The sequence below is a fragment of the Pteropus alecto genome, unplaced genomic scaffold (assembly GCF_000325575.1).
Source record: "Pteropus alecto unplaced genomic scaffold, ASM32557v1 scaffold25, whole genome shotgun sequence".
In the NCBI taxonomy this organism is placed as follows: domain Eukaryota; kingdom Metazoa; phylum Chordata; class Mammalia; order Chiroptera; family Pteropodidae; genus Pteropus; species Pteropus alecto.
The window spans coordinates 31433065-31449215 of NW_006441955.1; the positions used below are offsets into that span (position 1 = coordinate 31433065).

Sequence of the window (16151 nt, forward strand, 5' to 3'; positions counted from 1 at the left end):
TTGGAATGCATCTTTTAAATTAAATAATTACTCTAAATCATTAAGTTGAAACTAGTACTCTAGTAATTATATTTTGCCAGTTAGTTGACTAAGAACTTTAATTTTTAAGTTTCTATATTTTATAGTTAACATGGTTTCCATGTTATGCAGTTACCAGGTCTTAAATTTTGACTCATCAGAAAACAAAACAAAATGAAAACCCTGGCAATAGAACAGTTCTTTAAAAAGCAAATAATCAGTGCCCTCATCCTTAGGTACATAAGAAGAATTAACATTTTACATTTGGTTACTTAGCATAAAATGGACAGGTAGTTATTTCTTAAGGTTAAATTAAATTATACAAGTGGAAACTAATGAATACTAACAAAGTGTTTTAGAATGGAAGAACATTACAGATCATACCCCTTATTTAATAGGAAAGAAAATTGAGACAGTTGTTAAATGTTTGTTTCTATTTTATGCCAAAATGGTATGCAGAGCATATCTCTCAGCTTTTGCTTTTTACTCTAAAGTCCAGAAGCTTGAAGATGTAGTTACCAAATTATGTTCACTTCTAATTTGTAATAAAAGGTTAGCATTTGGATTACATGACAACATTTGGCATCAGATTGTGCGTGTGAGTAGTTTTAACACAAAATACCTCGTTATAAAAAATGATCCAAAGAGTAGGAGGTACTTGGTAGTTTGTGATTAATGGATTATTGGGGACAATGTAGAATTGTATGTTGAAAAGCTTGTAAGATTTTGCCAAATTTCACTAAGCATTTTTTTCCAACTTTTTTTTTTGTAAAGCATACCAAGTATTTTACCTTTCATAGCTTTTGTGTGCTTCAGTTGTATAGCACAGTAGAAATGTACTAAACTTTGCACTTGAGAAAATACTCCCGTTTTCAGAGTTATGACTACTGAAACAATTTTAACAATTTTACTTTCAGTTGTTTTTATCAAAGTGTAGCCAAATACTCTTACTATTTAAAAAATATTTAAGATACCAGTCACTAAGAATCAAAATTAATGTCTGCAATATAGTGTTTTTTAGTTTCTTTTTTTTTTTTTTTTTTTTTTTTTTGATGAAGTGGTTCAGTCTTTATTAGTGAGTAGTTTAGGGGTGGGGGTAGGGGGTGGTCCCATGTGAGCCAGGAATGCTGTAAAGAGGAAGAAAAGCCTCAGCCCCAGCTGGGGAAGGGGTTTCTGTAGTCAACATGAGCACAGAAGCGAAAGAGACCAGAATCATAGTAACTCCTGCTTGGAGATCATCAACCAGATATCCCCCACCCTCTGGTCACCCAGACCCTCCACCCCCTAGGCGTATAGAAAGTAAGAGCTGTGTGGAGTACGCAGTGAGCAGGTGCCCAGAAGCCTAGTCTCAAGTATTTATTCAAATGAGCATAACCCTGATAATCTTATAGTAATTTGGGGAATAGAAAAAATAGATGAAAAGCTAGAGCAAAAATATTTTTTAGAGATTTGTTTCCTAAAATGCTAAAATGTTTAGTGGGGACATTTAGAAGAGAGATGCTGTTTACAAATACCTTTGGATTTACTGTTCATAGATTATTTCTCATAATCCATTGCTTATATTTTTGAACCAAGTTTCTCTCTAAAACATTCATGTAATCTCGAATGTAAAGATTGTAAATCTTGTTAGTATCATGAGATTCAGTTCCTTATTTCTTTTAAAAAAAGCCTGTTTTTGTTAGACCAAAGCAGTTGTAGTCTGAAAATTAAGAGAAAGAGCCTTTTAGAACTTTAGAGCTTAGAATAAAGAATTTTAAAAATAAAGCATAACTTTTAAAAAGACCAAGACAAGTTTTTCGTGGTATCAATTCCTATTGTATTTTTTTAAATAATGCTTCAAAATCTTTTGGTAGGCGACAACTTTTCTGTGTAGCTACTATTCAGACTCTTAAATGTTAAGCCAGTGTATCTCCCTTAATGTATTTTTTTTATTACACAAAATTATTATTTTCCTTGCCCACCAATTACTTTTCCTTTTCCCACTGAATACCTGTGTAGTTCAGTTTTTTGTCACCAACAATCCTGAAAATCCTTGTTTTGCTCCTGATAGGACCTTTTTGGGGTCATCTGAGGAATCCTTTAGGAATCATTGCTTAGTGTAGAATGTAGATTAGCGCAATAGCTCTTTAAACTTTTTAGCAGTGGAATTCTTTGATTAAAATCTCTTATAGAAGCTTAACATGTATAAATGTAAGACACAAATGTATCATTGTCTTTTTGAAGCAGTAGGTGCAGAGATGTGGTTTGAGCCCTAAGTACTTGTGAGAACAAAGAAGAGTATGTAACCCAAGTCCTAGGACTCCAAGGATCCCAGTCCAGACTGTAAGAATGGGTTTTTAGTAAGTGAGGGTCAGGTAAAGGACCTTTGAAAAGGGGGAAGCAAAGTGTTCTTGCTTCAAAAGAATTTTTGAGGAAACACTTACTTGGTTATGGTCGATTTCTTAGGATTAAATCAGAAGCTATTTAAGATGACTTACATCTATTTTGTGTTAGGGAATTAGTTGAGGCTACAGTTTAGAAGGAAAAAATAGAATAATGTTTACACAGTCTTGAAGTTGGATAGAAACATCATTAATATTCATACTAGATGAGATTTTATATGTAGTTAACCAAAGTTAAAAGATAAGTTTTGAATACATATAGTATTCATGAATAAAAGCTATTGATTTTTTTTTCTCTTCATAAAATAGCATTATAAAATTAAGTGCTTAAACTACCATTGACTCAGTTAATCAACTGTGCTTAGGGACACGTATCCTGGGTTCGTGTAAAAACAAAAATAGTTAATTTTTGTAACTTTAAGCTTGTCTTGAATTTTGCTTGATGTTGTTACCTTTATAGGCACTGTCAGATATATATTTGTGTGGTTTTTAATCAGCAGCTTTGTGTAACCTTCTTTTTTTAGTAGTAGATTTTTAGTATGTGGCTAAGGAAATATTCACTAACAACATCAAACATAGTCTCCAAATACTTTTTGTTGTTCATTTATTGCTTCAAAAAATATTTATTGATAGCCAGCCATACATCTCAAACATTTAACTTTAGAACCTAAACTGTGATTATATACCATTATTTACTAAAGAGATGCTTCTGTGTCAGATGAGTATATCATATAGCAAATATTGTTTATAAGCTTTCATAAAAGGAATTTTTACTTCTGTTATCTGAAGGCAAAGTAAAATTTTATGTACCAGATTGAGTATGTTCACTAATTGATTCATAGTTAGATAGGAGACTATGCAAGAATAAATATCCTATCTAGGAATATCAGCAGTGGATTCATGGTGAACGCTAAGATGCTATAGAGCTTCAAGTTTTTAAAGATTAATAAGTTAGAATGAGAGAATCCACATAGTTTACCCTCTCAGCCAATATAGAAATCTATTCCATATTGTTTTTGATAGGCCAGCATTAGTCCTCTACTTAAAATTCTGGAAATAGTAACATTAATAAAGGATAATTTTATTTTTAAGTAACTCTAATTTTTAGTTGAACTAAAAGTGCCTCTTATTTTTATTCTGTCATCTCTGGAGTTAACAGTTTAAACCTAATCTAATCCGACCCTCCATGTGATGGCACTTGACATATTTAAAGAGAGTTATTTTCCTCCAGTAAGCTTTTTTTTTTTTTTTTTTTAATACTTAGTATAATCTTTTGCTATAAAACTCAAATTCAGAAGGATCATTTATCATGTATAAATTCCCTTTTGCCCACTTAAAGGCAGACTTCTCTTCTGTATATGTTTACTTTGTTATTTTTCTTGAGCTTTGTATGTTTTATGCCTTGATAACTTGAGAACTTCAGGAGGATACCTGATTCTATACTTTTCTTAAACTTTTCAGTTAAAGAAAGTATTTCGATCTATTTTCATGTATTTTTAAACATTCACTCTTAAGAATCATTATATTTAGTGATATAGTGAGTATTAAGGTATAGTTTAACAAAAAAAAATTTAACTACATTAAAAGCCAAAATTGAGTGTTATTAGAAGTTCTTTGTTTAAATAAATGTCAATGATGTATACAGTTGGCACTAATAACACTATTCATGATCTCCCTGTAGCATTCCTAGAGTCAATAATTAAAAATTACATGGATGTATATTAGTTTCCCTCCATTAATGGAGAAAACTAGGGAGGAAAAAAGATTCCAGCAAAATGCAGAGTAGCTATGAAAAATCTTAAGAAAAATGTAGTAACAATTAATTGGGCAGAGACATTAATGGCAATGTTCTGTACATTTGCCCCCGATGTTTTTCCAGCCCACTCAATCATAGTTTGTATGACAGGAGTGAGATAAATATTTTTAATAACTCTCCCATTTTAAGCCATTATTTTTTGGATATGTGAATATTTAGATTGCTTTAGTGGCATGTATAAAAGATTCTCGTTTAGTAGAACTGAAATGCTCCTAAAATGTAATTAGTGAAAGATAGCACATGCTAATCCCTGTTCTTCTTTAATCATACTACGAAAATTTTGTGTATTTATAATAATTATTTTTTAGTAAAATAACTTTTTATTAGATTTAATGATAAAGATAATTGCAAAAAAGAGTGGGTTTCTATTAGCTATTTTGTGAGCAGTGGAAGATTACAGTACCTTTGCCTCTACCATGTAAAGGTTATATTTTTAATTGAGTGAAGAGAAAGTATTACTAGAACCATGTTAGTTCTATATAAAAATTGGAGTTTTCATACTATTTTAAATATTAGGTAGAACAGGAGAAATTTTTGTTCAATCTGTTATTATGAAAACAGAATTTTAGATAAATATTTTTATAAAATTCTTGAAACATGCTGGCAAGTTTTGTAATAGGCTGTTTAGTGTCCCAGTGAGATTTGGGGAAATGCTTACCATTTTCCTCATAGTATTATCCATTATCTTAAAATGCACCACTAATATCTAGGGATAGTGGTGAATTAATGAAAATTGTAGCGTTGACATAATCCACTTAGCTTATTTTTTTGCTGCTAAAATATCCAGAAGACATTTAATAATGCTGAGAGCCTTAGGAGTTGCTGAGCTAGTTCACTCTTGTAGCACTACCCAAATATACAGGGAATTCTTAAATAAAGGACATCAAAGTAAATAATGCACACAGAGCACTTAGTAGTCAATAGGAGCTGGTTTGCATATATAGATAGGCAGTGCCTGCCTACTGACTGATGAGGCCTATTGCCATGAGATTTTATTTATTAAAAGCAACACTTAAGTAATTCTATGCACAAATGATTAATAGCCAAATGATTATAGATTTTAGTTAATTAGAATGGTCAAGATGAAAATTTCGGTCAAGATGAAATAGATTGAATCATTTCATTATGTTGACTTATTCTATTTGAAATTATTAAAGCTTAAGATTGCTCCTTAAAGCTAAGTCATGCTGAGTATTCTAAGAAAAATTTGAATGATTTTAGTCAATTTTCTAAATATTAACATATTGCAAATAATCTGAAATGAATCTTCAAATATTTGCTAAATAAGGTATTGGCTTAATCCCTTTATTGGCGATTTTTCTTCACTAGAAGCTGCTGAGTTAGAGTTAAAGACAAGTATAATTGGATAATTTTTCTAGTCCTTTCATTATATGGTTACTAGTATTTTTTAACTTAAAACTTTTTTCCTCTATAGTATAAATTGAGTGAAATAGCAATCTTATAAAAGTGTGTTAAAGTGGTACTTTTCAACCAGGTGGTTAATTCTGTCCATTCATTAGGAAGAAGGGTCAAATTCTTTCCTAACAATAATATAAGAGCTTGTTGGTCAACAAATTCTTTGTGGATTGTACCTAAATAACCTTTTAATCTCTTTTCTTCAGCCTTATGGGTCACACCAGAAGCTGATGGAAGTAATTTAGGAACTCGGATTCATCAGAGTTTATGAGACTATTTACTTTGGCTTAAAAAAGAAAGCTGTGGACGTGGTTCCATAGAGTAGAGGTTAGCGCGTCTGCTTTACATGCAGAAGTTCCTGGATGTGCACCCCAGTGGAGCCACAGTCCCTGGTCTATGGCCATGCCACCCTGAACAAGCCCGATGTCTGATCTCGGATGCTAAGCAGGGTCGGGCCTGGTTAGTACTTGGATGGGAGACCACCTAGGAAGACTAAGTGCTGTAGGCATAAATAATAATAATAAAAAAAGAAAGCTGTATTTTAGAACAGGAGTCCCCAACTCCCAGGCCACGAACTGGGCTGCACAGCAGGAGGTGAGAGTGGTGAGCAAGGGCGCGAAACTTCATCTGTATTTGCAGCCACTCCCCAGTGCTAGCATCTCTGCCTCAGCTCCACCTCAGATCATCAGGCATTAGATTTCTCATATGAGCACCGGTCTCTGGTGCCAAAAAGGTTGGGGATCACTATTCTAGAATATACTTTCATATACGTACCTCATACACATACATTGATTTAAAATTCTAAGAGATACATATATATGTATGTGCATCTTTCTATCTACTTTAGATTTTGTGGTCCTTGGCTTCCTAGAACATGAGTAAAAAGATTTACCAAATATTTAATTTGTAGATTCTGCCAACATTACCACAATGATTAGCTCAGGGCTCTGGGTATTAAAGAGAATACACAGAAGGAGATGTACTCAAACACTGAGAGAAACTTATACTAGTACCCATGCACTGCCATCATAGCAAGGCTGGTGAAGCCATGATAGAGGAAACCAACTCTTACTTAACTTCTCATTGTTATTTCTCATTCAGAATGCTTGGCACGCTGGCATCTCCAATGACACACAGGTATACAGTATTTTTTTCATTCTAAGCCTATCCCATGGTATATGGCTTTTCAGTATTTTTAAACAGTATGTTATAACGTGACACAGTTTATCATTTAAGCACAATGCTAATGCATAATACTATTCCTCTCTTGGTGCCCATCTTTTTGCCTGTCTTTCATTTAAATGTAATGGCATAGAATTCTCCTTTAAATGCTATACATATGATTTTTTTGTTTACTTGTTTGCATTTATTTTTAAAAATGTCAACAATCTCAACTGTTATCTTTATTTTCAGTAAAATGAAATGACATAAATTGTCCTTTCTAAACTTATTTGCAAAATTAAAAGTAAAAACTGCTTCTTTAAAATGTAGCATATAGTAGCTTAAAAAAGGTACTCAGATTTCTGAATTTTGGAGGAAAGAAAATACTGTATCAGAAAGAAAATTACAGTCTTCCTTACAAATGGTTTAAGTCGAATATCTCCTTGGTTAAATCCCAGAGAAGTTAAGTCAACTTATCTAAAATCTTCCCTAGATGGAATCAGCATATATGGATTGACTATAAAGTAATAAGGCAAGTTCAACAAGTCTTACAGAGAAGTCTGTCATGTTATTTTTCTTTTCACAACTCATATTCTTAGGGCAAAATAATGTATGACATGTTGAAGGACATATACCATTAGTTAATGGCTCATATTTGAAATTTGATAATTAAATTATATCTAGCACTTAAGCAAAACTGAAGAATGATTGTTAGTACCATGTTTTGACAAAGCATTTATATACTAATATTTTGAAATATAATTGCTGAGCAAAAATGACATGTGAATGCTTTATTTAATTGCATTTACTCCACCATCAGTTATCTAAAAGCTTCAACATAGTTCTTTGGTGAACTTTCTAAATTCAGCAGTAAGTAACCTTTTAGCCCAGTGCATAAATTAGTGTTTTGACAAGCCTTTTAAAATGGCAAGTAGGTGAATTTATTAGAGAACAATGAAGAATACAATTTAAAAGGCTTTGAGTAGGTGAATGACTGTTTATATTTGTCTGGTTAGGTCTTAAGAAGGTTAGGCAAGCCCCATTATATTAAAAATTCATAATAGCTAATACTAAAACCTAGCTGCTAATTTTATAGCTACTCAAGTGTAAAATTCAAAGGGAATTTGGTATTAGAAAATTGCTGTCCAATATTACTAATTTCCAGCTGGCTGCTACTACCTCTGTTGTATACAATGTGTGTTATGTCTTTACCTTTCGCCATTTCCTTACTCCATGTTTAATAAATGATTATTGTCCTCCTGTAATCTTTGGACAGTAGTAGAAAGAAAAGTTAAGTAGGCTCAAATTAAATGTAACTGTAGACATCAGAAGGACATCCAAGTAAAGGGGAGCAGCTGGCCTTGTTATAGTAGTCTTCTGACATTCAACTAGGAAAGTACTTAGGGACACAGAAATGGGCTTTATATTGAACAGTTGCCCTGGATATGTACCATTTGACTCTTTAATGTCTGTATTTGTATTGGGCACCTTTCTCACTTGCCATAGATAAGTGTATATTAGATAACTTTTGCTAAATTGTGATTGCAAAACAAATCCAAAAGCACAGTGGCTTATTTATTCTCATTTTATATATACATCGTGGATTTGCTGTGACTCTGCTCTATGTATTCATTCTGAGACCTAGACTGAAAAAGAAGGAAAAAGGTGATGGAACTTTAGAATGGCTCTTAAAGTTTCTGCTTGGAACTGGCACTTGTCACTTTCACATTTAATTGGTAAAAGCAGGTCATATAGAAACAGGAACTATATAACTCCCAAGAAATATATTTCTCAGGAAATATAGGACTAGGCCCAGTAAAGGAGGGGCAGCTAATATTAGGACAGTAAGAAATCTATCTCATTGGCATTAACATTTCTATCTCCCCACCCTCAAACACTGCCCGTACTCCTACTGTTTATGATAGAGAAGCACAGAATTTTTTTTTTAGCTTTTATATGATTCTATATAATCTTTTTATGTGATTCTTTTATTTTTTTTCTTAATTACTATTTACATATTATAGAACAGGAGTTAGAAGTAACAATAAAATCAGTGACACTGGCGAATGTAGAGAGATTAGTTTACAGAGCATAATATCCATACTGGTGACCTCTTTTGAGTTACTACAAAAACAGAAAGTTTATTTTCTACATTATTATGTAGAAAAAAAGTATCTTTTTATTCACTCTTCTTTTTGATAAAGTACCCTTCAGGGGATTAAGGAACCAATAGAGAAATTTAGAATGACAAATTACTTTGTATTTTATTTTTTTATATCTCATGATAGATATTTTTGTAAATAGACCAAAAGTAAATATTCTGCACTGGTATTCATGTGGATATAAAAGTACCAAAGCTTTTAAAGTAAAGCTTATTTATTATTTAAAATGCAATAAAAGCACATAAAATCAAAGTAGATTTCCATGCTTTCACTTTGATAAAAATAATACACATTTTCTCATTTTTACTGTTAGATATTTGTTTTTCATTTTGCCCTCCATAAGCCAACCTACTTAGCACTTAGTTATTACTGTGGAGCGTTATTGTAGCAATATGAACTAACTTCGGTTATGTGGTATTATGCACATATCTTAATGAAATACTCTGCCTAGTCCTGATCAGAATAAGAGTGTATTTATGTATATAACATTTACATAATGTTAATCAAGCTTTTGATGTTAGTATTTGAAAAAGGACAGTGCTGTAATTTTAGTGGGTACATATATCTGTCACACATTTAGCAACCACCTGCTTAAAATATGAATCGTGGTATCCTAGAAATTGTCAAGGTTAATTATAAGTCCTCTTGTCATTTTTTTTTTAAACATTCTTGTGGTAAATCTTAATATATTTTGGGTGCTACTTCATTTGTAGATTGTGGAGTTTTGTTTCTTAGTATACCTGAATAGTTCTCTACATTCTTTGTTCCATCATTTCCTACATCTAGCTTGGATGCCTTGAATTTATTTTTACTTTAAAAAATTATTTTTTGTTTTGTTTGGTTTGCATTATTTTGTTTAGAACCAACTAGTACATTTCAGAAGGTAGAATCTTTCAAGAGTTCTTTAAAAAGCGAAATCATTCATTCATTCAGGCTGTTGACTGATTACAATTGTTTAGGTCATGAGTTGTTCTCCTGAGAAAGACTAATAATAAATACACAGCATAAGTGCTATAATGGAGGTTTGTACTAGTGATTTTGTGTATTATAAAACCAGGTTTCATTTTAGTTGTTAGTCTCTTTTGGGATTTGGTAACATAATAATGGTCTTACACTTCTGTGTGGGCTTCTTGAGACCCACTCCTTAGAGACTACAGTAGTCACCCCTTATCTGCAGTTTCGCTTTCCAAGGTTTCAGTTAACTGCAGTCAACCTCAGTCGGAAAATATTAAATGGAAAATTCCAGAAATAAATCAATAAGTTTTAAATTGAATGTCATTCTGAGTAGTGTGATGAAATCTCGAACTGTCCAGCTCAGTCTTGCCCAGCTCATGAATCATCCCTTTGTCCAGGTTATCTATGTTGTGTATGTTCCCTACTCGTTAGTCACTTAGAAGCCTTCTCAGTTATCAGCTTGTTTGTTTTGGTATCACTGTGCTGCGTTGAAGTAACCTTTATTTTACTTACTAATGGCTCCAAAGCCCAAGAGTACTAATGCTGACAATTCGAATATACCAAAGAGAAACTGTAAGGTGTATGTATGTATAGGAAAATACATTGTATGTGTAGGGTTTGGAACTATCCATGATTTCAGGTATCTACTGGGGGTCTTGGAATATATTACCACTGATAAAAGATGAGTACTGTACCTCATTAAGATCTTACCAACACAAGATTTGAAACAATATTCTCACAATTTTCAATATATTTCCCTCCCCACTGTAAATGGGAGAAGTGCTTCTTTTATCCACACAGATTAATGGGATTGTTGAGCTGAAGTCATCCCATTTGAATGAAGTCCAACGAAACCTGAAGAGTGCTCTTTCCATATGTAGTGACTAGGACTTGATATTAATGTGTTTCCGATTTTCCAGGCTCTTGTGCTGCCCATCTTTCATTAAAACAGATAAAAACGGTGTTTATGCTTCTTCAAATTAGTCTTTCAGGTAGTTTCCTAAGATTAGAGAAGAAAATTGGTCTCAAGATATTACATATAGACAGAAAACAAAGTTGGGGTAGTTAGGATAAATTTAATAAGCCACATTTTAAACACATAGCTTCTTTCCTCCCCCCCGCCCCCCTCCCCCCCCCGCAAATTGTTGATGGTTTCAGTTAAGGAGTTGTCAACACATTTCAAATGTTATGATTGTAATAATAAATGCTGTGTTTAGTTGGTAGAGGAATTGAAACAATTTTTGGTTTACTTGATGCAGTCCTCTCTCTAAAATTAAATCCAATTCTCAATTTGCATCACAGCAGAATATCCTTGTGTTAATCCAGTTAGAATATTTGTGGAAATTACAATTTTTTGAGTAATTATATTTAATTCATTTTTCTTTTTAAAGGTTATATAAGAAAAAATAGTGAAACATTAGATAAATATTAATTCAACTAGTATACAATGTACTAAAGACTGATAAATTTCACCTTTGCTATCAGGTAAACAAAATAACTATAATTGCACTAACATTTTATATGTGATACTAAAACTATTCTGATGGCTGAGATTATCTGTCATAATATAAATATATGAATATTGCTATATGAATAATAAATCTTGCTAAATAACATAGCTATATAACTATAAATAACTTTTCTCTGATTTTATGGTTTACAGTGCATTTTTGTATCCATTGTCTTATTTAAGAGAATGTTGGATTTAGGGTAGAGTTTGATTGCATATGGTCTTAAGTTACTTATTTCTCTCTCTTAATGAGAGAACCCATGCCAGCACTAAGAGTTGATATCCTCAAGCTTGATGATACATTACACTGTTCTCCATAAATCTAATTCCTTAGTAGTTCTTGGCTTAAATACTGAAGTAATATTTGTTTCTGAGATTTCCACAGAGGACTTGGACTCTTCACATTGAAATAGCATCCAAAATCTGGGATATTAGTTTCTATTTCATGTCCTCCCACCCCGTGCCCTGCTCCCCGCACCTGTACCCCTGCTTCATTTATGGTTTCTTCATTTGTCACTGCACATGAAAATGAGCCTCAAGCTCCTCTCAAGTGTACAACCCTATCAGTCAGAATAGATTTTCTTTCTCAGTACCTCTCTGCTCAAGTTTTAAGTATGCTTCCTTGTGCTTACATATCCTAACGTACCTTTAATAGTAACTTCACACAATCTTTATTCTGGTTAGTATTGCCACTTTGGAAGTTGTGTCTGCTTACAATTTTTCTCATTGGTAAAATTATACATTTCAGTTCTAGCAACCTGAACCACATATTGCTGGCAGATCTGTAGCAAGCTTTTTGCCTTTTCTCAAGATAGTCTGTAAAACTCCAACGGACATATAATCAACATTATAATTTTCTTTTGTTGATAAAAAAAAGCAAAATTAGAGCTACCTTCTTGACAAACATTTAAGTGTACAATATTTATACCTATAAACACAATGGTGTATAGCAGACCTCTAAAACATTTTTACCTTGCATAACTGAAACTGTCTAACAGTTGAACAGCAACTCCTCACTTCCTCCTCCCCACAGCCCCTGACAACCACCGTTCTTTCTGCTACTATGAGTGTGTGAACTTCAGATAGATCATCTAACTAGAATCATGCAGTATTTGATGAAACTTAGATGAAACTTACCAGTCTTTAGTACATTATGTTGTAGTTGAATTGATATTTATCTAGTGTTTCATTATTTTTTCTTATATAGCATCAATCTTCTGTGCCAATCCTCCCCATACAAAGTAGCTAACATAACACTTAAGTGCCTGGCTTATTTCATTTATATAACATCCTCCAGTTTCATTCATATTTTTGCATATGACAAGGTTTCTTTCTTTTTTAAGGTTAAATAATATTTCATTTTATGTATATACCACATTTTCTTTATTCATTCATCCATCAGTAAACATTTAGGTTGTTTCCATGTTTTGGCTGTTGTGAATCATGCTGCAGTGAACATGGGAGTGCAAATATCTCTTGAGATCCTAATTTCAATTCTTTTTGGTAAATACCCAGAAGCAGAATTGCTGGATCATATGGTACTTCTGTGTTTAGTCTTCTGAGGAACCTCCATACTCTTGTAAGATCTGCACCATTTCATATTCTCACCAACAGTGCACAAGGTTTCCAATTTCTCCATGTTGTCACCATCATTTGTTATTTTTTAAATAATAGCCATCCTAACAGGTATGAGGTTAATATCTCTTTGTGGTTTTGATTTGCATTTCCCTGTTGATGAGTGATGTTGAACATCTTTTCCAATACTCGTATGTCTTGTATATCATTTGTATATCTTTTTCAGAGAAGTGTGTATTCAAGTCTTTTGCCCATTTTTAAAATTGAGTTGCAATTTTGCTGTTGAGTTACAGGAGATCTTTATATATTTTGGATATTAACCCCTTATCAGATATTATAGTTTGCAGATATTTTCTTCTATTCTGTAGGTTGCTTTTCTCTGTTAATTATTTCATTCGCTATGCAGAAGCTTTATAGTTTGATGTAGTCCTACTTATCTATTTTTGCTTTTGTTGCCTCTGCTTTTGGTATCATATCCAAGAAGTCATTGCTAAGACCAATGTCATGAAACTTTTTCCCTAATGTTTTCTCGTAGGAGTTTTATACTTCAGGTCTCAAGTTTAAGTCTTTAATCTATTTTGAGCTGATTTTTGTTTGTGGAGTAAGATGAGAGTCTAATTCCATTCTTTTGCCTGTAGGTTTTAGTTTTCTCAGGACAATTTGTTAAAGAGGCTGTCTTTCTCCCATTTTGTAATCTTGGTACCCTTGTTGAAGATGATTTGACTATATATGCATGGGTTTATTTCTAGGCTCTACTATTTGTTTCATTGTTTTATATGTTTGTCTCTATGCCAATATTCTTATTAATGAACAGAAAATTATTCTGAACATAAAATAGAGATCCTGAATTCCTTTTTTGTCACATCAGCCAGCCACCAGTTCCATTACGTTTCTATTCAGTTAGTTATTAACATTTACTTTTTTACCAAAATTGTATCCCCAGTATTAATGCCATTTGAAAAATTTAATTCTGTAGACATATTCTCTTCCCTTTTTATTCCTCAATTCACTCATCAATGATAGAATTGGGACATTGTGTATTGTATTTTATAGGACAGCCATCTGTCTTATCTAGCAAAATCAGCATAATTTAAATCTTAATACCATATTAAGTACCTCTATCAGGGTAGGCAAGAATTTTTCTTATTTGGTAGTAATACAGTCCAAAGCCAAAGGTAGTTTGTCAAAATGACAGATTTAGGTCTCAAGTATGTACTTTGAGGAATTGATGCTATAACTGTCTTCTTTATACATGATTTTGGAGATGCAAGTAGCATACCTAAGACATATGCATTTATTTTTATTTTTTAGTGGCTAAAGAAGGTTAGCCTGAATTCTTGCTCAGTTCATTTTTCGTATCTGCATAGTAACATGTAATTATCAAAGTGTTCCTTCAGTATATGTGCAATGTATTTATTTATAACTATTTGATTCACACCTCTTCACAGTATTGTCTTGCAATGCTTTTAGAGAATAGAAACTGCCAATAATATTTAGAAGTTCTCTACATTTTTTTCTTCATTTGAGGATTACTTCGCCATCAGTATTTCACCTTTTTATTGGTGCTTGTATCCAAATCATAGATTTTTCTATCACCATCAACATTGATTTCACAAAATGAAATTTTGGAATAGCATTATAACACGACTTTACTCAGCAGTACCTTACTTTGGTATTAATTTTTTTGTTAGGTGTTTTCTAGACAGGCATTTAGAAGGAAATGACTTAAGGTGGTACATCTTACTCTAAGTTAAACTTTCTGATTAGGAGTGATACAGTTTCGAATTTCTGTCATAGAGTTGGAAATTAAAGCCAATGAAAAGTAATTTAGCTCTTTTTCTCAATGAAAATGTTTTTTTCTAGTTATTATATTTTCACTTAACAGCATTTGAAGCCAAATGTGCCAACTCATTCTGGATAGAAGCAGTTAAAAAACAGAATAGCATAACTTCTGGGAATCTTAGATTATCATCAGTGATATTTAATCTTGAAGTCATTACGTTTTCACCTCTCATTAGAAACCTGGATGGGAGAAGTCAGTTTTAGGGAAGATGGTATAATGCAATTGTTTTCTGAATTAACCAATCAGTTAATTAATCTCTCACTCTATCTTATACTCTCCTTCTTTCCTCTCTCTTTGCCTTTCTTTCTTTGTCTTCTCCTCCTCAACTTCTCATTTCCCTTCCTCCAGTAGATTTTTTTTTTTTCAAATAAAATGTTCCAGAAACACAGCATAGTCTACTACACTGTTCATTTCAGAGAATAATTTGGCTTATACACAATTAGTAAAGAAGGGAATGATGCCAGTATAATATGGAAGTAGAATTGGTTTATAGTGGTATGTCCCAGCACTTCCCAGTTGTAGCAGTTGACTACAAAACAGATTAAACTGAATGTTGAAACCGAATGCCTGCAAACCTTTCGCTCCACAGTCTACCTTTTGGTTCTGTTTGGCCGCAAGCTCTATCTTAGAAGTATTTCTTCTCTGTGCTCCACAATTTTTATTCACTTTGCCCTTTTTTTCCGTAACTCAGCTGCCTCTTTATTGTATCCCCTTCTGTCAGGCTCTCTTTACTTCTATTTTAAAAACAATGCTCTTTGTTTTCTATAGTAATTATTTGTTAGGAATTTAACATGTTTTTTTATTAGAGTTGTTATTATGTCTGTTATTTCCCTGGTTCAAATTGCGTAGGTTTTGAGTGGAGCATACTAACCCTGTTTTTCCTCTTAAGACCAATTATTTATAGTTCATGAAGAACACAAGGTTTTTTTTCCGAGGAACTCATATAACACCTTATAGCTCACATGCCTGTATACAAATATAAAAGTAGAGTGGCTCTGATTTACGAAGGGGATTAGAATCCTACTTTGTCCTCTCTCTCACTTTTTGCCCTGTACCAACCTGCCCTTTTCAGTGTTCTGGGAGAACTCCTCAGGCTCTCAGGAGTATAATTTAGAAATATTTTGTCTACAGAACAGGCAACCCATTTTTCCCTCCAGGCACTGTAAATCCTCTCCTTAGATCCATTAGGGTTAATAGGAGAATATATACTTGGACCAGATCACCCTTGTGTTCTATAAAATTACTGAGCTGTACCTCAGTTTTGAACTTTCTGCTTTTTTGAAAGTCTTTGGAAGAACCAGCTTTGTGAATTCTC

At 32.8% G+C, this 16151-nt stretch overlaps 1 protein-coding gene and 1 pseudogene across 4 annotated transcripts in view; both read left to right on the forward strand.

Annotated features, from left to right (window-relative positions):
* HS2ST1 (heparan sulfate 2-O-sulfotransferase 1) overlaps positions 1 to 16151 on the forward strand; it is a 163322-nt gene that overhangs the window by 75769 nt on the left and 71402 nt on the right. The gene's annotated exons all lie outside the window — the stretch shown is intronic.
* LOC112485980 lies at positions 6024 to 6139 on the forward strand (annotated as a pseudogene).